Source organism: Pterocles gutturalis, unplaced genomic scaffold, assembly GCF_000699245.1.
Source record: "Pterocles gutturalis isolate BGI_N339 unplaced genomic scaffold, ASM69924v1 scaffold45704, whole genome shotgun sequence".
Classification (NCBI taxonomy): domain Eukaryota; kingdom Metazoa; phylum Chordata; class Aves; order Pterocliformes; family Pteroclidae; genus Pterocles; species Pterocles gutturalis.
In genome coordinates this window covers 1-26,467 of record NW_010129816.1, presented here as the reverse complement: position 1 = coordinate 26,467, position 26,467 = coordinate 1, and positions in this window count along the sequence as shown.

Genomic DNA, 26,467 nt, shown 5'->3' with positions numbered 1-26,467 from the left:
AAAATGCATTGTATATATTTATACCTTTATTTTCAATACACCAGGTTTTGATTTGAGGCCCTCTAATAAGGGTATTGACAACTTCACAAAAACTCTTCTGCAGCTGCTTGAGTATGTCTCAGCAGTAAGTCAAAAGGTTGGGGTGTACTACTAGAAGGAAGGGAAATAATCTGAGTAAATTGTATCCTTATACTACAGCCTAGGTAGATACAGCAAAAATTAATTCCAGTTCTCTGACACAGCATCATCCAATCTTTCTAGTTGTGGGAAGATGGGGAGGAGGAAGCTCCAAACTGCTCAGGCCCTGTCTTCTTTTCATTGAAATCAGAACTGAGACTTACTTATACACTTCTGCCCTCTCAGTAACCGTCAAAACAGGAATTTTACATATTGAAGAACATGTCTGTTTCAACTGACTTAAAGAAAATGGTAACTATTGCACCATCTGCATGGTCCTGTAAACCAAAATGACGACACAAAGAACATTCAGGCATGTGCTCTCCACGGCCAGTAGTGTCTCATTACCCACCCTGGTCCTCCAGCTATTTCCCCAAACAAACTTGATACCTCTTCTTAAGCCCTTCTGGCAATTGTGGAGACAGAAAGAGCTTTCAAGGAGAGGGAAATAAGGGATCAGGCCAAGTTGACTTCTGCAGAATGCAGATCTCTTTCTAAACCATGTGAGATAGCCACAGCATCTGCTGTGAATCAGTTTTCCTTTCTTTACTCATCAAAATAAATGCCTGACACTGTGCAAGTTTGCTTTTTTTTGTCATCTTCTTCTGCTTATTCATTTATTGTTCTTATTTACTAATTGATGCACAAGGTCCACTTGGCTGTTTTGGGTAACACTTCACAGGCTAAAAACTTGAGTCACAAATCTTATTACTTTTAAGTCTCATTTGCTCTGTTTTCCAGTATTCTCAGTACAGCCCAGGCACAATCTAATTTTCCAGGAGAAATATGGTAGATTTTTGTTCAAGTCAACTTTCATGCAGATGAATTTGGACAGACACTAACTATTACTAGTTAGTATTACTATTACTATTAAGAACACTGAGAATATTGTCAAGCTATTTAAATAACTCAAAGTAGTCCATGGTACTACTGAGTAATGCAACTTTCTTCCATTGGATGGATCTTGTTTTCTGGTTGTTCTTTTAATCTCTAAAATAGCTGCAAAACCATGAAGTAAAGTTAATTGATTAAATCCTTTCCAATTTTTTTTTCCAGAAAGACATGGACCATTAAACAAAAATAAAAAAAATCAACAACGATATGCCTGCCTGTACAGTCCAAGACTTGTGTGAGCCCAAAATTAAGTGGGAGAAACTTGGACAAACTTATGGTTAAGAATCATCTACCCATTTCTCAGAAGAAAAAAAAAGCATTAAAGAAATCCCCACTAGTCTCCAGTTACATTGCCTAAGGAAACCTGGGGCTCTGAAAGGAATTTATTTCGACTGCAAAGAAAAAAAAAATAATTATTAACCAAAACAGCCTTAGAGAAATAAGGCTATTACTTAACCAGAAGCACCCAGCTTAGGAGATCCCCATTGTCTCTCCCCAGTTTAGGCAGCCAAAGCACCAAATGTAGGCATCTCTGTTAGGTATCTACAGTGAGCAGTGTGAATATCCTGTGACTCTCAATCACTGCTATTGAAATTCAATGGAATGTAGTTGCTTAATTCCTTTAAAATCCTTCAAAGATCCAATTTTAAGTTTTCTAATCAGCCAGACATCCGTGATCATTTTATTAGGACACTGTGAAGTACATTCTGGCAGTCCTTCCGGAAGACAGACAATTCTTGATAGCTCTTTCTAAACTAAAGCACAACTTGGTAATTTGGGGAGCAGGCGGCTTTGCATATAGTATTGGTACTCAGGCAGGCCATTCACATTCTAGCTAACAAAGTAGCAAATTTCTGTTCTGCAATATTTTCAGATGTAATATATTTGAAGCCTTAAGTACAAAACCTAAAAAAGAAAAAAACCCAAACACCCTGATTTTGCTACTTTGTATCAATCAAGAGGATAGAATAGGCATTAGGGCATCAGCATGGGAGGGGTAGCTAGGCAGGAAGAGGTGTCAGAAACATCACCCTGACACGATGTGAGTCCCTAATATTTGCATTTTTCCTTAGTTCCACACTTATAGTTTTCCTAAAAGAAGACTACTTTTGCAAATAGGAACAGGCATCTTCACCTGTGAAAACTATATTGTTTCTCAAAAGAAAAAAATTATTAGTGTGAAATTACCCAAGTGCCTGGATAACCACTTCCCTTCTGTGGGTGGAACATGGTAACCCAAAAACAATAGGTTGTTTACAGGTTCTGTCCAAAGTAAAGAAAAATATGATATTTTAACTGTTTTTTCTGCTAATGATCCATTTTTTATACCACTCAATTTGTAATTTCTGCCAACTTTATAATTTTATCATCTATTCACAGACAACCACAGTGTCTCCCTAACCATTTTGCAAGACAGATACTCTTCTGTTGTAACAATCATCACACATTTGTAGGGAACAGAGTATGATTGCTAGAAAGGCCCCTCCACAGGTAGGTAGTGGAAATTTAAATCCTGCATGATGCTTGAAAGGCTACTGTCTCCAATTGCAAAGGTTATAGTGGTGAAGCTTGAGAGAGAGACTCAAGGACTGAGACATTCTGAGCCCAGAGGATCCACTGTAGTTTCCTCATGCGGCATCCTGTGTAACACAACCCATTTCTCTCATGGTTCACCAGAAGGAAGGAAGAGAGGTGAGGTGGAGAAGGAGGTGCCCTTCTCCAATCTCAAAGCAAACTGCAGAGATTATTACAAAATTGTAGCAACAAAATGAGAAATTTAGTAGGAAAATAATGTTGTTTCAGACAGATGGATTAGTGTGTGTTTATCTTCATTCTTGCACACAGTCAAAAAAACTCCCCTAAAATCTGGTCAGTGGACTAGTTAATTAAATACATATTCAACACACTGTTTCAATGACACTGAAAAGGGCATTCACCTTCTTGATATTTGCATGATCCCCCTAAGCCATGTTGATGTGAGAACCTTTTCACAATGCAGCCAAATCTCTTTAGTAGTCAATAAATTATATATGCATAAGTTTATAACATTTGTATATGTAACGTAGTATATATTATTTGCATAGAATATAACTATATATAATTTATACCATCATTAGAATTTGCGAATGGGTGATATATTAATGCATTTTGCCATTGCCATGGTATGTCTATATATACACGAACTCAATACTGCCTTTATAAATACTTTAAGTGCCATTATTAATCAATTAAACTAGCCAACCTCTGTGCCACCAATATGGTATACAGTTTTTAATATGTCAATAAGCCCATGAAATACATTTAGAGAGAAGCTTATTAATTTCCAGGGGCTTTAACAAAAATGGAGTTCAACAGTTTCAAGTTGAGCTGTCTAGAAAGGGATGTTCCAGAAGATTCAATTATGAAGCAAAAAGGAACTTTTCCAATAGCCTATGAATAGAAAAGCCCTTTTTGTTTTGTCTGTACACTTCTCTCATTAAAGGCAAATGTGGTATGCAAGCCCAAACACATTTCTGATTAACACTGCTGTGCCCAACTATGTGTTTAGAGAACGCATCTGTGAAAAGCAGAACTTCTCATAGTTTGAGGAATCAAACCTCTAATATGATATTGAAAAAAATTTCTCAGTCTTCTGAGAAAGAGAAGGGAAATTTGCACTCTTTTTGCTGTTTAAGTCACTTTTCACAGAAAGAAACTATTGAATTTCAGGTCAAGAGTATTGCCAGAAATGTGCTGCAGACAAGTAAGATGTGAAGATTCTCATGCCTTTGACCTACATCTTGAACAGACATCTCCAAAGATAAAATGTTATGCCACCTACAGTTATGAATGCAAAACCATAAATCCTTTGGTTCATGTGCAAAAATGTTTCAACTCACTAAGCAATACTGGAATTAACTGCTACCATAACATACATCAACATATGTTCAAGACTGAAAATTACTTGACTCTCCAGCTTTAGTTTTTCTGACCATCTGCTGATTTCCAAATAGAAAAGGAGACAGTGAAACACCCCAAAAGAAAGGCTATATATCATTTGTTATCAATTTATCTGAAATAAAATTGTCTTAGAAATCTCATATCATATCCGCTACAAAGAATCTCAGTCAAATCATGGCTAATTCATCAAATAAAAATGGCCAGTTTTGTGTGGTTCACTTTTTATGAATATAACATTCACAGTGTTTCACATTTGACAACTGACTATGCAATTTAAAAAAAGGTTTTACAGATATAAAAGTCTAGGCCATTTCCTCATCATTCTTAGCATGTGTGAAATATTTTGGTGTTAAAAAACGAATGTCCTACTGCCAGTTGTGTTTTTGAAAGTCAAGCAACTTTATGTAACACAAGACAGTGATTTTCCAGCAACAGTTTGACAGTGCATGGCCCCCGTAGTTGAAATTTTTTGGTCTAATCTTTGTTTATAGTGGAAGTAAGTAATCCAAACAAAGAGCATTCCACTATGCAGGGCTGATGGCTTTGCGATAAGGCAGAGCCTGGCACCAATGACAGAACCAGGAGTCTACAGAGGTAAAAACCAGCACTCTGATAAGTAAAACTGTCTCCTGATTTATAGACCTTAAGGTGCCTTTTTAACCCTTGAATCATGAAAATCTGCACCATACAAAGGCCTGGGAAGAGAGGCACGTAAAAAAGAAAGAAAAACCTCACAAGAATGTTTTAAAGAAAAAATGTAGTGGCTAAGATGTTACTTTTATCCCCAGGAAATCACCTTAAAGCTGGAATTTAGATATACCACATTTAAGAACCTTTACCAGTAACTAATTTTTGTATTAGACATCGAGCTTCTAAAAGAACATTGAAAAACAAAACAATTTAAGATCGATCCTTTCTTTGTGTAGACAAAAAGAAATAGGCTTAAAAATAATGAATATTTATATTTCAAAACTTAGAGATGATGTCAAATACAACATGATACATGGCCTTTGGTATTAGTCATATCTTTAGTATACAAGCCCTGAGAGACTCTGGTCTTCAGGATGACTGGAAGGACTTTCAGTTCTTCCATACAGTACATTCAATAGTTAAGTCAATAGTCAATATTTAATAGCAAACAGCCCTGAGAACTGCTGCAAGCCTTTTCCAAAGAGCTCCTAAATGCAGAAGGCAGTTATATATTTGCATATATGAATAATCATTTAATAAACAATGTTATTTGATTTTCAACTCTCCCCCCAGCAAATCCCTACATATGGATAAGTAGGCTCTTGCTCACAGAATTCAGGTGACTTTTTGACCAGTGGACCCATATAGTTAAATGCACTTTTCACAGTCTTTTTATAGTCGCAGTCTCTGAAACCTGCTTTTGTCAATTCTTCTGCCACTCTAAAAAACCATCTCATTAGGTGACAGATGCACACCTGTACTTTGTAACAGGTAAGAAGTGGCTTATACAGTCATTAAATGGGATTTATGGACCATGTTTGAAAGGAAAAAAAAGACACAGAAGAATAGTAAATAAACAGTCCAGAAATGGAACTATGAATTTTCAGGCCATGAAACTCCAGCAAGACAAAAACCCACACAACTTATGTACTTGAATTACAGCATTCTAGTTCCCAAATGCAAGTATGTTCATACACAAAGTACAATCTCAATTAAATCCACATTTACATGTATGAAAACTTCAAGGCATCTCAGAAAACTTTCTATGCTATTCAATCTGTGCAAATTAAGACTCTTTCCAGGGAGATCACACAACAAGACCAGAAAGGGTCACAGAAAATTATAATTTCTACAAGAGCTACTGCACAGCTGAGCATCATACTACACATACGCCTAACAGCTGCTTCTGTAACACCTGTGGCAAACTAGAAAGTGTCTCAGGCACTGAGAGAGGATTGGCAGCTCTTTCTACAGGCTTCACAGGATGGTCAAAAATGTAACAGGCTCTACTCTAGTCATCTTTGCTTCCCAAATATGACTTCATAGGAGAGGCGGCAAAAAGAAATCCTGAAATGTGCTTCCTTCTCGTTTCCCACAAGCCTGTGGTAGGCTGTCACTTCTTTTCAATGTTAAGTTCTGTCAGGCCAGGAATGGGAAGCTAGTGTGCTGGCCTCAGAGCCACTGTATTTTTCAGTGTGGTCTGTAGTTCACTAATAGGTTCAGGAGCTTTTTATTTGTAGGATTTTAAATACAATTTTAAATACAAATATTTCATATTTTAGAAACCTATTTCAATGATCATTAATATTTAAACTATTAAAAACTCCTTACCAATATTTTAACCAACCAAAATTATTTGATCTGGAGAATGTCCAAATTTTCCATTATAAAACTTAATCACCCGAAAATGCAACCTCCCGTTTAAAGATTACTTCTGTCAGCCATCTGAGTATCTGCATACAGAAGTTCTTCACTGAAATTTAAATCATTAACTCCAGCCATAAGAATCCTTTTTTGGGGAGGGGAAATTTCTTTCAGCTTTGTATAGTTTTGTTCAAAGAATCAGAAACATATTATTTGTAAAATGACCTGCCCTCTTCAACATATGTATCTTTGATTAGGTATTGCACATAAGATCAGCAGTCAGCAAGGCGAAGTTAGGCATGATGATTTCTGTTTTTCGTACTTCAGTGTGGCCTTTAGTAAGGCAAGGTAGGAATAGCCTCTGAATTCCTTTAATTCCATCAACCTAGATGTTATAGTAAGGTGTTACTAAATTAATTTTACAACACCGTAAGACAGTTCTTTCACTAGCACAGGATGATCAGGATGTATGATGGCAAACTTAAAGCACTGCAAGACAAGCTAACATATCACTAAAAAGTTATCTTCTGTGGATTTATAATTCCAACTATTAAGTACAGAACCTAACCCCAAAACCTCCAAGACACGATGGGAAAAACCTATAAAACAGAATTTCAAGTTGATATGCTTCTCCAGAAAAAGTGCAAAACATTTTTAATATGGAAAGCTTTCTTGGCTTCCAATCTCTGGTACCTCAAAACCACTATGCTCAATTAGTATTAAGTCCTCCAAAAACTAAAATGCTGTTAAGACAGCTGAGGACCATGTACAATATCAGATTCACCAGTTGAATTTTAGTGACAGCACAAGTGAACAAAAATATTTCAGCACCTGATAAATTTGCTACTATTTTAAATAGTGATTTTAATAACATGTCATTTTGCTCTCAGATACCAAAATATCAGCATTAAAGTGTGTTAAAATAGCACAGACTTCCACTTGAACAGAAATACTGCTGTTTACTTCTGCATTGAGAATGAAACCTCCTTCTGCCTTTCTTCAAGTAAAAAATTAATGGAGACCTGAAAGGAATCTTAACCCAACATTTTCTTATAGTGATTGTGATAAAATAGTTCAGCAATAACAACAACAACAACAAAAAGAAGAAGAAGAAATAAAGAGTTTTAAAAAATGTGTAAAGAGGGAAAATTGAAAAAAACAGCGGTAGCCACCTGATGTAAAGTAACTAAAAGATTGTGCCCAGTACTGTGGAAGAAATTGTCCAGGAACAGTTCATCCATGTGAAAGTCTGAGTCATATAAGGCTGCCAAGGTCAGTGAGACCTCTGGTGATCGACTCAGTAAGTACCAGCCACACATGCTAGGCTGCCTTGAAGCAAACCTAAGGTGTAGACACTACAAATCCTATTATGTATACACAGTAAGGAGCACCCAACTTGTTTTGTTATACTACCTCTACCACACTGCTTTCTTATCGCTCTCCTAAACTCGCCAACAGCTCCCACACTAAACTGTTCTCAGAGAATTACCATGACATTGCAAAATAAAAAATACCAGCCCTGACCCTCAGCTGAGACAAAGAGTAATAGCTATGACTTTGGAAGTGATCACATTAAAGATCTTGAAAACTTCCTGTTATAAACATCTGTTTCATTTTGCCTGCCTTGACCTGCTTGCACCGAGCTTCTTTCCCATGACAAGCGTTAGCTTCACAGTGATCAGCAACAGTAGTCGAAGCAATGATAGTTCACTATTAATAGTTAACTTATTCCTGACTATTGTCTGAAGATCTTACATGAACTTTGCCAGGATGTTCCTTGTGGCACCTGTGGAAACCAGCTCAGGTATCATCAAGCCAGGACAGAAGTCTGTTTGCAGATGCTTTGCAGCAGCATGTTAGAGCTCCAGAGTTACATTCCCTAAAGCTTCATTCTGAATTGAAGGTGCACCAGTCTAACGTGGCTGGGACTGAAGAGACAGTTCTCTGCAAACGCTCCTTCTAATAGCCAGGAGGCTGCATGACAGAAAAGAGTTTCCCGGCAAATACAGAGAGCAGGAGTCAGACTGACATCTTTGTCAGGCAGAAAATAAGACTGGAAAAGGGAACTAGTGGAGGGGATGGTGAATTCAGTTGGGGATTCAGTGTGTGGTTTGCACAATGAACAAGAGGGAAGAGAAGATGCCAGAGACAGGACAGGGACAAAGCTCAAATGGAACAAAACTGCACTGTGGTTCTCACGATTCCTGATATACAAATGGATCATGAGGATAAGAATTTCCTGAGGCTTCCTTAAAAATGGCAGGATCTCTACTAAGGGGATGTTAGTCCTGCATAAGGAAGCACTCATGGCATTTCCCACCTTGTAAGGCTCTTGGTGGAACCCCAGGTTGTTTCTCCTGTGGCTGCTCCTTTCTCTGTGATTCAGGTACACAGTTCCTTATGACTGAACACTCACTAGGACCAAGGTGAAGTATTTAGGGTGGCATTCCTTTCTCCTAATACAGACAACATGAAGAACCTGGTGGGCTAGATGCTTCCTCAAGTCAGTACAGAAAATGTGGCATTTCTAGGTCATGACTCAAATGATCACTTCATACATCTGCTGCAGGACACGAGAAATCTCATCATGGCAGGACCCATTTCTTTCCCCTGACAGAAGAAGTCTACACAATCAGCCCATGTGGAAGGACCATCACATCCAGTGTCAGGTAAGCTGAACTGCACTCTTTAGAACAGGATGAGGACTGCAGAATGCTCACAACCGACATCAGACAACTCTGAACAGACCAAATCTTATACCACACTCTGCTTCCTGAAGATCTGGCAAAAGCAACATCAAAAGAAGTGGCCAAAATATTTATCTTCTGTAAGATATCTTGTAAGATTCTTTTCAGCATCTTACAAAGTGGAATTAAAAACACCTACTAACTTTGTGAGGAGTTAGAGAAAAAAAAATATCAGTGTTTTGGAAGCCTTCTGATACCTATTTCAACGAACACCACAGAAAAGACCAAAAGTAAATCAGTACTTCTATTGCCAGAATAGTGTTCATATCACGAAATAAAAGAATTCCTGGAACCATACATTAGAAGGACAAAATGAATACTGAATAGCCACTATTGGCAAGGAAATAAAAACCAAAACCAAAATCCAAAGTCCTCACCCCACCAACATGTGCTCGTGGAATCAAGGTATACATATCATGTATGTACATGCCCAAGGGCAGGGAATTTTAAGTTAACATGCTATCTCAGGTACAAAATTTCCTGGCTACTGATGCTTTACCCTGCAATTTCAATATACTTTAATTGTGCTTTGTGTGATACTTACACACTACACAGGCTGTATGCATATTTATTTTATGTAACTTTGAAGGATGGGTTGCAGGTTTTTGCTGAAGTATGAAGAAGAAAAATAATTTCAAGAAATAGCCATTAGCAGTCCAAAAAAATTTTGTTGCCAAGAAACTTGAAAGTATTGCCCGTGGTTCCTTCTCTAGTGTTATTTATTTCAGCTTCAATCAGCCTGTATGGTATCAAATCAAAAGAACTCTCTTAGTGTACAAAATGTTAATACAAGGGGATACTTGTATGGCATGTTTGTGATACTTAGTACACTCTTTTTCAGAAGTCAACATGTGTAGTTTTCCAAATTCTTTGTGTAATCCCTTTGTCTTCTTTTACATTCAGTTACTTCTGAGACGAAGATAGAGCACTCAAAAGCTAGGGATTTAATCAGATTTCTAAACATGGAAGTTCCTCATCAACCCTTTAAAAATACGGTTGTGTCAACACAAATACACCTCTTTCCCCTGCTACCAAAATTCCCTTATCTTCCATGTTTTACATTATTTCCTTTCCATCTGCCTTTTCTTCCTAAGAAAAACTTCTCACCTTTTAGTTCGTTGAATATGGTCACCTTAAATGAAATTATTTTGAAATATATTTATCTGAAATGATTTTCAGGTAGAGAAGGAACCTTAATGATTCTTTCAAATTCCTCCCTTCTTGGGCCAGTCATATTTTTATAGATGTTCCTGCTCTATCAAGGCTAGCCACAAGGATAAGTGGGGCTAAATCTTATTTAGTAGGTGGAACGCTCTTATTAGAAATTAAATAAGAAGTCCTGACTTTTTAGTCAGCACTGCAGAGTAATAATCAGTTGAAACTTCTGCATGGTCTTTTTGTATTCTAATTTTTATCTTTTTAAAATTATCTGGTGCTGCTCACCATACTGGCACTACGTTATCTAATGAGTTGACTATTTCACTCACCAAAAAACCCTGGACAGCTTATATCTCCTTTTCCATTTCTTAGACAAAGCTGTCATCCAACACCACTTTTCCCCCCCAGCCTCTCTTCCTCCTTGCCAAAAGCTGAAACTTCAGATGAAACTATGGAAGAAGCCCTTCAGAATATCCAAAGTACGGTGGTAAGAGTAATGCAGTTTTAGGTCTGTGGTTCTTATTAGGCAGAACAAGATTGTTAATTCTGAAGGGGAAAAGCAGTTTTGGCTACCAGACATTTTCAGGGATATCTACCTACTTTTCAAGGTTTGATGAGGATGTCTTGGCCCCAAGTCTAATGAAAATTGGAATACTTTCACTAACATTTTCCCTCAGTTTCACAAACTGGTGTGTTCTAATGAAAGCACCTTCTACTGAACAAAAATTTAGTCTCCTAAATTTAGTCTTGCACTCCTGTAGTTCTCCATATATATATATATATATCATAGACTGTAGGAAAAAAAAAAATCTTTGCAGACTCTTCTGAGAAGGGACTTGGGGCTACCAGTGTATCGGGGAGGTGCAAAACATATCACAAAATATTGCCAATTGTAAAACCAACTGACATAATAGCAACAATTTAAAAGCTGTTACCCCTTCCATCTCCTCTTTTGCCCTCCTTTCCCCCTTTTACTGTGTAATTACACTGGGACAGGCAGTTGACACTCCAGGGTTGAACTGCAAAATTAGTTAATCAATAAAACAATTTCACTTCTTCAGGTTTGATAAGTGGATCACTCAACAGCTCAGCTCCTTACCAAATGTAGATCTAAGCACCCCAACCAATGCTCCTCGTCAGTGAAAACACTTGCTGGCACCCCCAGGTTACTGTTTCTAGTTTGCTGGAGAAGTGAATTAGAGAACATAAGAGATATGATATCAAGTAAAACAGCTGTACCCTGCTCACTGATTTTCTTCAGTATTAGGGAAGAAAGCAGACCAACAAGAACAAAGATTTCTCCAATGTCCTTCTTCCCAAGGTAGTTATATGAAAAAATAAGATGGTGGTAAAGCAGGAAAAATGGATTATGCAGGTTGATAATTACAGTCAACAAGGGAAAAAATAAAGAAAAGCTTGACCAGAGGCTGGAAAAAGCTGAGCTGGCAACAAGGCCAGAGAAAATCAGACAAAGCAACAAAAGAAAAAAGACAGACAAGTGTACTGTTAAATGGTGGAGGGAAATCAGCTGGGAGATGGTGTCATGGCCCTTAGTGATGATGAAGGAATCCCAAAATTTTCAATTTTGTATGCTAGGCTGAGGATCTTGCAGGGAACTGGTTGACTCATGAGGTCCAGACTCATCTAGATTGTGAAAGTCACCTGAAGGTATTTTTTTGAATGGAACTTCAAGATTTTGAACACTGAAAACAACCTCAATTTTTTAATAAAGAGAAACAGTATTAATTGGGGTTTTGTCTTCCCAAGATAAGTTTCCAGTGTTCATTTCTGGGGGGGGAAAAAAGAAAAAATAAGAAAAAAAAAATAAGTTGAAAAGCTTCAATTCCGGACACTGCAGGAAACTTTTTTTCCAAATCGAAACATCCAACTTTTTTGAGGCTCATTTACCACCATTAGGAGAGACTGAAACAGAAAGACATGCTCAGAGCCTATCTTCCTACCATGTGGTCAAATCAGCTTGATTCTCATCTTGCACTGATTTTACATTAATGGAACTTGATTGATTGATTTCAGGAACTCTTATCTCTCACATTGAAAAAACTACTATTGTTTATTCTGACTCAAAACAAGAAATCCTTACACTGAGATGCCCAACTTGAGTAGTACTTACTACTACATGCCACAATATAATTCAGTTCCTCTCTACCAATTCGGATCTCCATTGCTTTAGCACAAGCTCAGGAATGTCAGAAGACAATGAAATATAAAATCAGCATAGCGTTGTAAACAAGATCTTCACTCACCAGAATTTTTAAAGTCCTTTTTAAGCGGAATTCCTATGATCTGCTACTATGTCACTGAAAAAAGATCCAGCAATTCCAGCACAACGTACTGTCTTGATTTTCTTTAACAGTGACGTTTGACTAATTTACACTCTCCTTTTGGGTTTTGCTCTTACTGGCACCTTTATTACATGACCTTTATTCTGGATGGCCTCTAAGGTACCGTATACAATAGCTGCTTCCACACCATTACCTCAAATACAAGCCAGCTGACTTCTGTGCTCACCGCTGGATTTGAAACTTCCTCCCCTCTACAAAGTCCCAATTAAGAGCAAAAGATCTGTAACTCATTAGGTACTCTGGATATAATCTGGGTTTCTGACTTTTATTCTGAGGAAGATGGTGCAGCCTGTTTTCTGCTCAGCAAAACAATTTAGCATTGACACAGTTAAAATATTTTCCAAAAGTGGGCAGCAAGAAGGGCAGAAAAAACAAGAACACATGAAATGGAGTGCTGCTATCAGAAGTGCTAGCTATTTGCAGAATTCTTATGTCAACAGGACCTGTAAACAAGTGTTAATATTTCTAGTGGAAGGAGCATCCGTGGGGAATTCAACGTAGTTAGCTGCACAGAGCAGAGAATCAGATCGGAGAGGGAATTGTGTCAGCTCCAGCGAGTCGGCAGTACGTGGCTGTCAGGAGTGTGAAATGGAGCTGCTTCAAAGCTGAGTAGGCTGTGACCTGAATGCTGCACATCCATGCACTCAGTGTGAGAGGATCAATGACAGCATTTGCTGGGCTCTAGTCATCCTCTCTGCTAATGAAAGCAGTCCTGAAAGGCATAATGCAGGGCCTCTAGGCAGCCTAAAGCCTAGCATTAGCAGAGTTTGTTACAAGCTCGGCTGGTGAGTGCACTGAGTACCAAAGACCCCCTCCTCTGTTGCTCAACCCCACCAACTCCCCCCGGCTGTCTGTTTAGTGTCACTCAGCTGGGATGGATCCCGTTAAAGATCTGACGCTTAGCAAGGACTCAGAGGTGTCTGGAACGCCTGCCTCTAATCATAAACACCACAGCTGGCAATGATGTGGTCGAGAAAAAAAATCACCTTGATCCAGCAGCACACATTCACTTTGATGTTTCTGCAGTGAGTTCACTGCCCAGAGAAAAAGGTACTGCTTTAAAAAAAAATCAGGCTTGACATTCTCAAATCATAACCATATGACTCTCAATTCCAAGCTTAAAAAAAAAAAAAAAACAACAAACCATAGCCCAGTCCCAGGAAAACACAACATTTTGTTCTGAGAAACACAGGGAAGAAGCATCTGACAATGATAACATGAAACAGGTTTGGAAGATAATAGCAGTTTGAGAAGAAAACACTTCCAAAAAATTCAGACTGCCACTACCAAAAATGGAAGAAGCTTTCTGCCAAAGATTGCAAACTGTGGTGACCTCAAGCGAGAGACTGTAGCTGATTCAAGGGAAAAATGAAAACTTTTCAAAGACAACATTGCTTGTGCTCTGCCACTGTTTATAAGTGCCTTATGCCCTCTTGCCTTTCCGGGTGGCCTGGTAAACACAGGAGCTCTTCTGTATTTTACAGTCCTCTGCCACAAAATTCTGTTAAATATTCAACTCTATGAGCACGATTTTTTATTTTTTTAACCCAGTAAGGTTACAAATACAATTGTGAATCCAGTGCAAAAAGCGTGTCATTTATTGTGTTATTTTTTGGCACCTGCCCCTATGCTGTATATATGTTCATCAAATATCCAAATGTCCAATTTATTTTCATACTGCTTGGATTTCTTCATAGAAAAACAACACTGTTTTTCTTGCATTGATTTCTTTCTAGACACAGAGTGCTACATATGCTATTTGCTAAAAATCTAAGATTGTTAGTTGTGTTGTCTGACACAGCCATGCTATTGCTTCCTTGTGCTATGCCATCATATGCTAACACAGATAAAGATCCTGATTTGAACAATCTCACCACAATGTGTAGTCTAATTTTGTTTTCATTATTCACAGAAAGGGAGCATTACATTTAATAATTAAATTATTCCCAAGGATATATAAAGAAAATGGCATACTAGACACACCGATACAGAGGCTTATTTGCTAGGGACAGGAAGAAAAATTTGGAACTAACTTTGAAAATCATCTCTAAAAATATGTCTTTAGATTTGGCCCCTATATACACATTTAAATACCTAGGATTTTTATGTGTAAAATGAACAGCTGGCACAGAAGCAACTCCAAACAGTAATTTTGGTGTATTCAAGCGTATTTTTTGCCTTTCCAGATGTTCTTCTAAAATGTCCTTTTTCATGATTTCACGTTACCCACAGGTTTATTTTCTTCCCCAGATAAAAAGACCAGGTTGCATCCCTCAGAATCAGAAAGAATACTAGCAGCCTTTCCCTAACGAGAAAACCAAAGACAACTGCAGAGTTTCATCACCTTTAGGATTAAAATGCACTGTTACTGTGGCTCAAACTGATCAGAGCCATCCCGACACAACTAAAGCAGACAAGTGACATACTATATACAAAACAGATCTCAAGAGTGAGTGTAAATTGAACTACCATGTCATGACTGGAAAAGCTGGGAGCTGTATTCCAAACCTATGTGAGGTTTCACAGGCTGTTTGTGCTGACAGCCTTCCCTGCAATTCCCTCAAATGTTGCAGATTTAGATAAGATTAAGATTTATTAAGTTTATGTACTGTTCTACAGTGGCATGCACACGCATGTGTGTGTGTGAAGGAGAGGGAGGCTAGCTCAGCTGGGTTGTGAAACATCAGCAATTTACATACCCCTATATGGTAATTTTTCTCTTATACTGTATGCAAGCAAAATACAATTAAATTATAGCCAAGATCTGCACCCCTAGTGACACTTAAAAGGATGTGAGGAAGTGTCACAATTTTCTTTGTTCCTATGTGCATTAACCTCTTATTTTCACCTAGCAAGAATTAAAATCACTACAAGAAAACTTTTACTAATATACTGTCACAAACACAGGTTAATTGATTTTACTCTGAGCAAAAAAATTATTTAAAATAAAAAAAATCACAGTATTTCCTCAAGCCTTGTGGATCGTTATGGATTTTAGTGCAATGGCATGTAGAAAGCTCATTTGTTTACTTCTGTGTATGTGAGAGTTCAGGAGGTGGGAGTCAAGATACGCATCCCATTCTTCAAGGGAAAATCAGAGCCATCCATTCAGTCTGTTTCTCTATTGCAGTTTCTTTATGAATAATTATAAACTTACTGGAAAAGTCTATGACCTATAATAATTTCTCCTTTTCCCCCATTCTTACACTACTCTGAAACATCACAGGATGAAACCAATGAGAAATCAGTCCAATCACGAATATGGTTTTACCCATGGATTTTTTTTTGCCTCCCATATTTCAATGTGACAAAAACATTGTGGAAATACTACTTATCAGAAGCATCCCCCAACAAGAAACATAAGAGAATTCTGTAATAGATTTCTTTCAGCTTCATTCTACAGATCATATTTAAAAGTGTTTCATTGGTTACATGTTCTCTCACAATGACTAGAGAGGAGAACAAAAAAAAAATAGCCAAACACTTTCCTGGTCACAAACGGACGTACTTCAAGGAAGTCTGAAAAATTAGTCCATTACAGTCTTAGTTCAACCAAGTACAGAGCACTGCCAGGTAAGAGAAGAAAAAAAAAAAAAAAAAAAAAAAAGTTTGGTTCTAGAAGGTGCTATTTGTGCTCACACTGAAATGAAACATAACTGAGCTGATGACATGCAAGGTATCATATGACTGCACCTAACTTGCATGCAGCCTCCACCTGTTGCACTGGGCTGCGCTGAAATTCAGTTCATTTTACTAGCACCTAACACTTACACGTTGCTTTACTGCTGTGTTATTAAATACAGCACATTGCCTCATAAAAGGAAGCCCTATAATTCATATTCACCAAAAAGGTACATCCTGGCGATTTGTTACCAGAATTTGATTTGACAAATGTCTTGGATTCCATGCAACTTGCAGGGCCAGTATACAAAACATCAGACTTGTGCAAAACTCCAGGACAAATTAGCAGTTCAGTGGGGAAGTAAATGCTTTATAGCACTTAGGAGGCTGTGGTTCAAGGATGCATTCAGCCCTCCATCCTAAACCAGCTCAAAGCTGCCTTCAGACAGTTCACTCACGACATGACAGAGGAGGTAACACCTCATACCAACTCTCTAGTGACCCCTCTAGATGAATCAGGAGAGAAATTGACAAACTACAAAGGCATTCTCAGATGAAGGCAGGCTGGCCGGCTGGAGAGTTTTAGGAAGAGACACACAGGTCAAACAGAAGTCTTCAGGGATCCGAAAACTCGTGTTTCCTGCACCACTCCCTCTTTAAAAAGAGCAACAAACTCTGTCAAATTAAAATGCTGAAGTCCTTTTATTTATTTTACTTTTATATAATGTAAGTCTAAGCTTGTTTTAAGAGTAATCACACAAGTGATTATAAACCATTTAACTTGGGCACAACCATAAGTTCCTGACATTGGAGCCCGATTTGTGCAGCTCCTTACTCACAAGAAGCTGCCTGTTTTAATCGCACTGCTGTTCTCGTGGAGGAGGAACAGTTTCAGAGCTAGAACAGAAACCACACTACCGTGGCACTCCCTCCACAATTTCTTTTTTTTTTTCTCCTGCTTTTGAAATGAACTGCCTCCAACTGCTTTGTTTCTTTGCTGATTTTGGCAATCTCATTGGGAACTTACTTCTTGTGCATAGGTAGTCTTGATATCACTTTCCAAAACTTCTCTGCCTGAGTTCATTCTATGGCTTTTGCAGTTCACTATCTCTGCTTGCAGAATGGCCTCACAGAGTGGATACTGGAGTAGTTTATGCTTTATGAAGTTTTCTCAAGATTTTGCCTTTTTTTTTTCCCAAGAGGTGATTGAAAACAGAAAGAAAAAGCCCGTTTTGCCTTTTTTCCCCCCCTTTAATACTCTTATTCTGAGCCCCATGTATGACAATACCTCTTGGAAAATTGCTCCTGTCCAATAATAAGTTCAAAGTATTCCTTTGCCAGAGGCATTCACTCATTATATAAATCAAACAAGCATACAAAAACAGACAAAAAGTGACTGGTAATGCCCAGTGAATTTCTCTGCTCAGCTAAGATGATTTGGGTGCATTGCATGCAGATGTCAGGTATTTTTATAAAGAGCTCCATTGTGCAGGGCCCCACTACTCCTCCATCGCTCCCAGCACTCCCTTAAAAGGGGGGTGGTGGGGAGACAACCATTCCAGCTGGGCTTGGAACCTCGTCTGAGCCAGGAAAACCACAGCTCATAAGCAAAGAGGAAGCATAATGTTCTACAAGGACAAAACATTAGCAAAAATGTCACTCAGCCCCAGTTCCACATGTTGGCTGCCACGGCCTCTTCCTCCTAGCATGCCCGATTGATATAAATTCCATCTGCTCAGCAGCCAAGTGACAGAGAAGAAATACCGGCATCTGGTCTCTATTGCTGTCGGGTTTTTGTTCCATGTTAGACCTTAGCTAGAAACATATGAAGAGATGAAGGTGCTGGCAAGCGACTAAAAGGCTTCACTGGCACAAATGAGAATTTCTGATGCTTTTCACACTTCACTCTGGTTTTTTACAGGGAAAAAGGCAGAGGAGACTTGATAAACTGAGTTGGGAGAGCCAACAGGCCTGGAGGTCATTTGGTGCTTCTAACTTTTTTTGAGTGTTTAAAACTGTAAAGCAGAACAATTTTTTTTAACACGACAGAAGGTAACGAAGTCACACAAGAATGCTGCTCTTCAGCTAGCTTTTTTTTTCTCGTTCTCTTAAACATCCACTGGTTTGGACCTGATCCACAGGCACTTTATATTCTCCTGAGAAGCAGCTGGAAAGTGCCAAACCACTAACTTTTTTTTTAACCCCACTGTGTCCAGCAGAAAACAAGTTATTTAAACCAAAGAGAGAGCAATAAAGCAAACTAGCAACATGCATTACTGTCTGAGAAGTGCTGCCCGAGTGCTTTTTGAGAGCGACTGCTGAAGAGGTGGGGAAGAATGTGAGTCAATGTGAGTGTGCGTGTGTGTGTCTGTGTACATTCAAAGATTTCTTTGAGGAACGACTACGCACACCAACAAAGGTGCAAGAACAAATAGAGGTGTGACAGAGAGGAAAGCAAAAAGCAAAACACATTGGTAATAAACTTGGGGACAGACAATTTTCCCCCTGCTGAAAACAGTAAAACAGAGACAAAAACTTAGGAAAGCATTCTGTACTAAAAGAGATCTGCCAAACATGCAGGATAGCTAGTCTATGGTAACGTAAAATCTTTCTAATTTTCAGGTGGAATCTAAATATTCCAAAACAATATAGAACTTGCTTTTATTAGAATTAAAAACAGAGTAGTCTTCCATTAATTTGCAATGCCTCCAGCCCTTGTTGGTCTCTTATGATCCCCTCTGCAATACAATGTCCTTTTGTTTGGGTGACAGGACCACAAACTGACAGAGGGAAATGAAGCGAGTGAACAGCTATCAAAACGACATTATAACACCAACAAGAGAAAGCGCATGTACGAGAAGAGCTCTCTCTCAAGAACATATAAATATATAATAGAGCCCTGGAACACTTAATAATTAATTGTGAGGAAGAAGCTTTTATTTCAACAAAAAGAGGAGCTTCCAACCAGCAATCCCATGAGAGTGGAACAATCCAGTACACGGATGCCCAAAAGGAAGATCTGTGCCAGTTCCCTCATAATGTGAAGCTCCCCTTCCATAGAGGCCAGAATCACCTCAACACCCTGTCAGCATTGCATCTTCAAATGAAGTCTGAAGCGGTACCCACCTATGCTGATTCCCCGCATGCAGTGGAATTACTCCCAGTGACTTCAATGCAGTTTGCACCTAACTCAATAAGGTCAGCAATCTAGCTGGTTAGTTGGGTAACAAGTTTTACAAGATCACAGAATTAGGGGTCAAATATTCCACTGCTGGCTCACCTCACTGTGGGCAAGTCACTTCGGCTAACTTAGTGTTCCTCATTGGAGATTACTACTCAACTTGTAGCCCCAACATAAAGCCTTAAGTACATACAGTACAACATTCTTGTGAGGAATCAGTAGTGCTTATGCATTAGCTATGTGCCTCCATACAATCAACAGTTTAGAGTTTTACAAAGATTTTGGAGGGACTTATTTCACCTTCAGGTCTTGTTGTCTGGAATGTCTGCCTCTTGGAGTTGCTATTTACTTGTCATCCAAACAAACTCAGCACAGGCACTTTCTCCCAGCAGTGCCTTCCTCAGGGGATTCCTGCAGTGCCATTCCTGCAGAAAAGTTCTGATTTTCACTGATTTGTTAGAAATACACCGCAAAGCTCATTACATGAGCAATTAATTCAAGCTCAGTGTCCACCAAAGAGTACTATCCCCATCAATGTAAATACAGTGGTTAAATACTGCAAGTTACTTCACTCTAGTTTCTACTCAGGAAATAGGCAAAGCAGAAGCTGTCTTAATCAAACAACTACAGAACTAATATAGCAGCTACCTATGTATCACTTCACTTTAGAGTGCCTCTCCAAAGCACTGTCTTTGCTCATGAGACCTGTCTATTGCCTTGACACTAAATGATTTCCTGTCCACAGACTGCACCTTGCTTAAAGTAAGTTTCTACTAAGCATGAGGATCAGGTAACAATAAATACCCTAGCCAGGGCTCCTTAGGAAAAGAAGCATATCACTCTCAAAAAGAAGGGATAATTATCCTGTTAAGCAGAGTAATGGTGCAAAAAATTCATCTTTTATAGCAAGGTGGCAACTGAAGTAACTTCTATCTTCCCTCTCCTTCCCATGCCCAAATAGATAATCAATGCAGAGTCTCAGTTGTCTTTTCACTCTATTTCTGGAGCACGTACATCAGTGAGGCTACTACCACAGTAAAACAGTAGGACAAACTTTTTAGTATTAAATAGATGTGTGCACATAATTGCTACATATGCTGGTCCAAACAAATTCCAGGGTTATATTTCCAGTGAATGTGGCTGGGTGAGAGCTGACTTAAAACACTTTGTAACGTATCTCACTGTCTGGAGCAGACAACATTACACTTCCCAAAGGCAAGGCTCGGTGCACAGTCAGCGATGAGAGGGGACAACTGAGGCGCCTAATGGTGGAACCCATCAGCACAATTTCCCGCAAGTCAGGAACATGAAACAGTGCAGCTGCTGGGATGAGTGAATAGCTGAAGGAGCTTGTGTGAGCTTCAATAGCAGGCCAGAGCAGCACTCCACTGTGAATGACAAGTGATGGGCCAAATCACTGGGGAGCTCCCGATGAGTTATTAATGGTGACAGGTACACTACCTGGGAGACAGGTTGAGAGGGGAAAAAGATTATTTATAAGCGAATAGTTAACAGCTGTACCCACTGCTAAGCATTACATGGATGCCACAAACTGTAGAATTCAAATCTTGGGTTATTCAAGCACGAACAACTGCCTGTCACCGAAGTGCAACGCATCGGTACAAATTAAGGTGGGAGAGATGAGACGAGGCTGGAACGATGCTTTTGCTCAAGAAGGCAATATCACCACAGAGTGCAGATAAGAGCTAGAAAAGGGCTGAGATAACCATGAAGTGAATTATGGTTCTTAATAATAATAGTGAATTTGCAAGAACAGCTTTTTAATTTTTCCTGAGGGCTTTTGCAAGAGAATAGATGCTGAATGTGTCCTGTACTGACAAGAATAAATGGGGGGAAAAACATAATAAGCAAAGGAAATGTTTTCGAAGAAGTTTCTTTTGAAATGAGAAATGCCATATTTCTATTGTGGAGATAATTTCTTTCATCTCCAGCCCCCTCCCAAGGTTGAAAGCCACATTGTTAAGCTTATAATATAATGTTCTTACAATACCTACAATAATGCAGTCACCCAGTTTTTCCCAAAGGAATGAAGCATTGTACTATGGAGTATATTAAAAATGGCCTGGACAAAAATCTTTCAAATCCATTTCTTGTATAATCCTGCAGTAACATAAGCAGGCCCCCCTTCCCCTGCAATCAGGATTTTGGAAATGTTTTCATAATGTGAACATCATCCTGAGAGGAACTGTTTCCGAGCCCTTTCCTATCGCATTGCGAAGATACATCTCTGCAGTAAATGCTTACATAGAAGATAAAAACTAAGAAAGAATTTTATGCTTTTTTTGTGGTCTTTTAATGCAGTAGAGCAGTCAAATAGCAGCAAGACTAGCCAGCTTCCAAGACAATAAGCATGTGCTCCACTGACTTCTAGGATTCCATAAAGCACAGGCAGGGGATCCCTGCACTGGATGTCTGACCAGAAGGAGACATTTTTGACCCCCAACAAAATGTGTCACATGGCTGATCTTAAAAAGAAAGGATGGAGAGAAAAAGTAACAACCTAAATGCTTAAGCTCCAAATTCAGTTTTTCTTGAAATACAGTCTCAAACAGATTGCAAAATGGTAGGGAAAAAAAGAGGGCTAGTCAGCAACAGCTGGGTTCCTCCAAGGTGGAGGGAAGAAACTGCTTATATCTATGGTTACTGCCACTTCTCATTTCTTTGCCATAGGGGCATTGTGTTTTTCCATGCTCTGGAGGAGAAATGTGAGCCAGAAAAGGTTCACACTTCAAAAAACTTCAGAGTCTTTAAAATATAAGGACATAAACTGACTCTGCTCCATAACTGTTTGCAGGATTTGGTCCAAATCCTTCAGTTCAGGCATCCCAAAGTGAACATCACTAAAAGGCAAACAGCCCTGTGTGTGAGCGCGTGTGCATGCGTGTGTGTATGTTGGGGGTTGCTGTGATATTAGCCAAGCTTACTCATAACTTGCTTTCTGCTCTTCATAAGATTTAATTATTTTTCCTTGTCTGTTTCATTCCCGTTCTCATGGACAACTGGTACGATTCCTCAGTGTCTGAACCTCTCACACTGTGAATCAATATTTATATATACAGCCAAAGCTGAGTGAGACTGTTACATTTTATCTTAACAATTGGCCATTAAAATATTTTTATTAAGTACTATGCATTGTGGAAACTGCTTTTCACACAACTTAATTTTTGGGCATAAAACAATCAAGCAGTCACAACATCATTTTTAAAGGTACAGTGGGAGATTCAGAAACTGAATATAGGTGGGATTTGGCATTAGTAGCCTTCTAAAAATTCTATATCTGCACTGTTATCCCCAGATGTTATTGATTAAATCCTTGTTTCCCTGCCCTCCTATTTTAAATTTATTTTTGCTTAAACAGACACATGCTAGAGGAGCTGGGCTAAAGGCAGAGGAAACATAAGTCAAATTTCACAAAGAGTGAAATTTGAAAAGTTAATTCACTATGCTTAGCTGTCAAAAAGCATGGAATTTAGAGTGAACAAGGTGAGCTCAGTTTTGATATCTCCATTTCAACTAAACAGTGCCTTACCGGACAGGTGGTTCCACTGCTTGTAAAGCAAGGCACTACTAAAATAAATATCAGAGTCTGGCTCTAAATGATAATTTTCTTTCTTGTATTCATAGACAGAAACTGAAATGTGAACTTCTTTACTATTTCTTCAGAGATAGGTCTATGAATTTGGAAGCACGGATTTTGATAGTCAAGTTGCATGGAGATATCAGTGCCTGCTGCTATCACGGTCAAAAAGCAAAACTGTAACTTACTTTTAAAAAATTGTATGTGCAAAATTAATAATTTCAAAGATCTACCTGTCGGCTACCTTTCAGCAAAAACAAACAAACAAACAAAGCTACAAAAATATTATAAAACATATGGTGCAAACCATGAGTGCATGTATTTTACATTAGTCAAAATTATTTACCATGTGACTGGATCAGAATGAATATTCCAAGGACGGTACACAACATCACCTCAGTTGGTCATGTGTTAACAAGTACTTCAACCACTTCTGCAAACCTCCTCCTCTTTTTCACAGAGTGTATTTGGTACATTATGTCCACACGTTTCAAAGGGAACAGAAACTCATCTCTTAACTTGTACATACAATGTAATCAGCTCAGCATGCTGAGCAAAGTCTTGGCTCCCTGCATAGCTCCCTGCAGACACCCAGCTAGAAGGGAAAGGAATTGGGTATGCAGCAGCCACCCATACCTGACCCACAGACAACTGGGAAGGAGATGGCTGGGTGGGCACAGATCTTGTGCTCACTGACTATTTCTTCCACTTACCCCACAAACCTAATGTTTGAAGCACAAAGGAAAATGAGCAGCGACCTGGACCAGAGAAATTAAGACTTTCCTTTAATGAGGCCCCGGTCTTCATGGACATGACAAAACTGACTTGGAGACCTCCCGGTAAGAATCTGCTTCATTAGTGAGTCTCCATGTGCAAAACATGCCACAAACAATCTGTGGATTGTGGCATGGTTTTGAAAGATGTAATAAATGTCAATGCAGAGAGATGGAGTCTAACCCAGTGAAAACAATTAACAATAAAGACTCTTTAGAAACCTATAATTTTTAATTTAAACATATTTTCTCCTACAGTTCTCACAAGCTACTATTCATTCCTCTTCAACTTAAGTTTGAAGCTCTTATGAAGCACCTCAAACTGGTTTGACATTTAAATTCTCATAAGCGCTTCAAAGCCCATAAAACTTGCATTGATATTTTTATCCTGCTCCAAACAAATCTTAACATTGATATAACAAGCAGTTCCATGCTAATGTACTATATTTTCATGGATCTACTTGATCCTGCAGGTTACTACTCACAAAGAAAAAAAAAACAAACTTTGGAAAAAACGTAGTTTTTTATTATTTCTATAACTCTGGGAAAAGTGTAAAGCTCAGGTTAGTTATGTCACGATGTTTCGATGTCTAAGAAAAATGGCTGTATTGACCCAGCGGGACAACTAATTCTTCATTCCAGCTGAACAGATACTCTTCCAACTACCAGAATAAACAACCTTCTATTTAATAATTGTTATAGGACAGTATGAACACTAAATGCAATAATACTGCACTATAACACTGTAACAAAGGTAGCAAATTGAAATATATACAGGGTTACCGGTCTGTTCAGTTCATAACACATCCAAGTACCGGGCTCCATGAATATATACAAGTAGTTATTATGAGAAACTTCTTCTTTGAAGATGCATCTTAAGATCATCATGTAAAATCAACTTGATAGCCATATGTCATTGACGGAACACAGGCTCCTCAAGCCACAGACTCCAAACAACAGCTGGAAGTGACCATGGTATGCACATTGTAAGTGGCTGCCGTTGTATCTCTGGACCACATTACCTCTGCTGGTCAGTTGTTCCAGAACAACTTCTTACGTTCTGTAACACCCAGGTTCTCTACAGCCTCACAGCAAACACAACTGTATGTGCAATTTGCTACAGCGATTATTAATTCATCATCCTTCTTCTCCCAATAAAACATATCTCTGCCTTCAGCTGTGGCAAAAAATAGATGTCATGGGTCTTATACACATTACCTCACAACTCTTTGAGTGTACAAAGGGAAGAGAAGAGTTCTGTTTTGCATCCCATGGTACTGTTGGAAGTACTTCTATCAATAAGAAACCAGATCACACATAGAAAGTGATTGAAGTAGTACTGGTTATATTCTTTAAAACTAAATTTAATTTCATTTTATGGAATTCTTTCTAAAACAGATGGGTTGGACAAAAGATTTTGTGGATTGTAACATTACATAGTCAGCATGTTTTATTTAGTACTCAGGAACACTACTGCAGAATAGCCAATTCTTGCAATTTTATAAAAAAATCTCCTGATATTACAAGGTAGGGTTTTTAGGGTACCCGCTTCCTGGAGTTCTTGTGTTGATTTTCATCTGAAGAAGTTTTCATTTTTAATTGGTTTTTATGATAGGTTTCAAAACAGGAAGAAGCAGCTTGAAAATACAAACCTAACTTTCTCCAGCATAAAATGGAAACCAAAAAGAAATTGTATTAAATCTGTTTCAAACCAATTCCTCAATATTCAGAATCTGAATTTATGACCTTCAAATGTTTGAGACCAGTAATACTGAATTGCTTCAGATGAATATGCTGACCTTCTGTAGTGACTATCCTCTTCTGAAGCCATTCACCACGCACTCATTCAGCTATATATTGAGCTAGCTGAACAGAGTAAGTTGCCCAGGCATTGTCTTAACTATTTCCAAACAGTCTGAGAGCCATTCTGTTTTAATGGCAAGCCGGGTGCAACATAAGCTAAGTTGCAAGCAACCTGATGAGAAGGCTCATTTCCTTTATTCCTATTTGTCAGCACCATATGTCAACAAGTTAAAGACATCCAACACCCATACTGCATGGATAAAAATGTAATTATGTTAACTCTACCACCATATCCACATCACTGGGCAAGCTATACATATACACACAAAACCCAGCAAGCTGATACATACAGGGCCAGCAGCCTTAAAAATCTTCCTTCTCTGCAGGAAGGACTGTCAGTCAGTAACACGGGTTTCCACACCCTTTCAAACAGAAGGAATGTAAGACTTTGGGGTGCAATTCTGGCCAGATTCATCATGAAGAATCCAGCAAGACTGGATACAAACAGACATAGTTTCCACTACTGTAAAAAGTAAAAATGAAACAAATGAAACAATTGAAACAAGTTCTTCCTCTTTCACTGAAACTACTGTTCCAGTGGTGGCGATGTTTCAGAATTTGACTAAAGAACAATCATAATTACACATTCTATTTCATTAGAGGATCTCAAAGCACTTCATAAACATTAATTAACAACATCCAAGTATTAATTGGGATGATTAGAACATTTTGAAAAAGCCGTGGGGGAGGAGAGAAATCACACAGAAGCACAAAGGACTCCTGCAGCAAGTTAATATATTAGAGCTGGTAGACAATACATGTTTTCTGGCTTCAAGTTAAGCATTCAGAATTCCAGGACATGGTGAAAAATAATAACC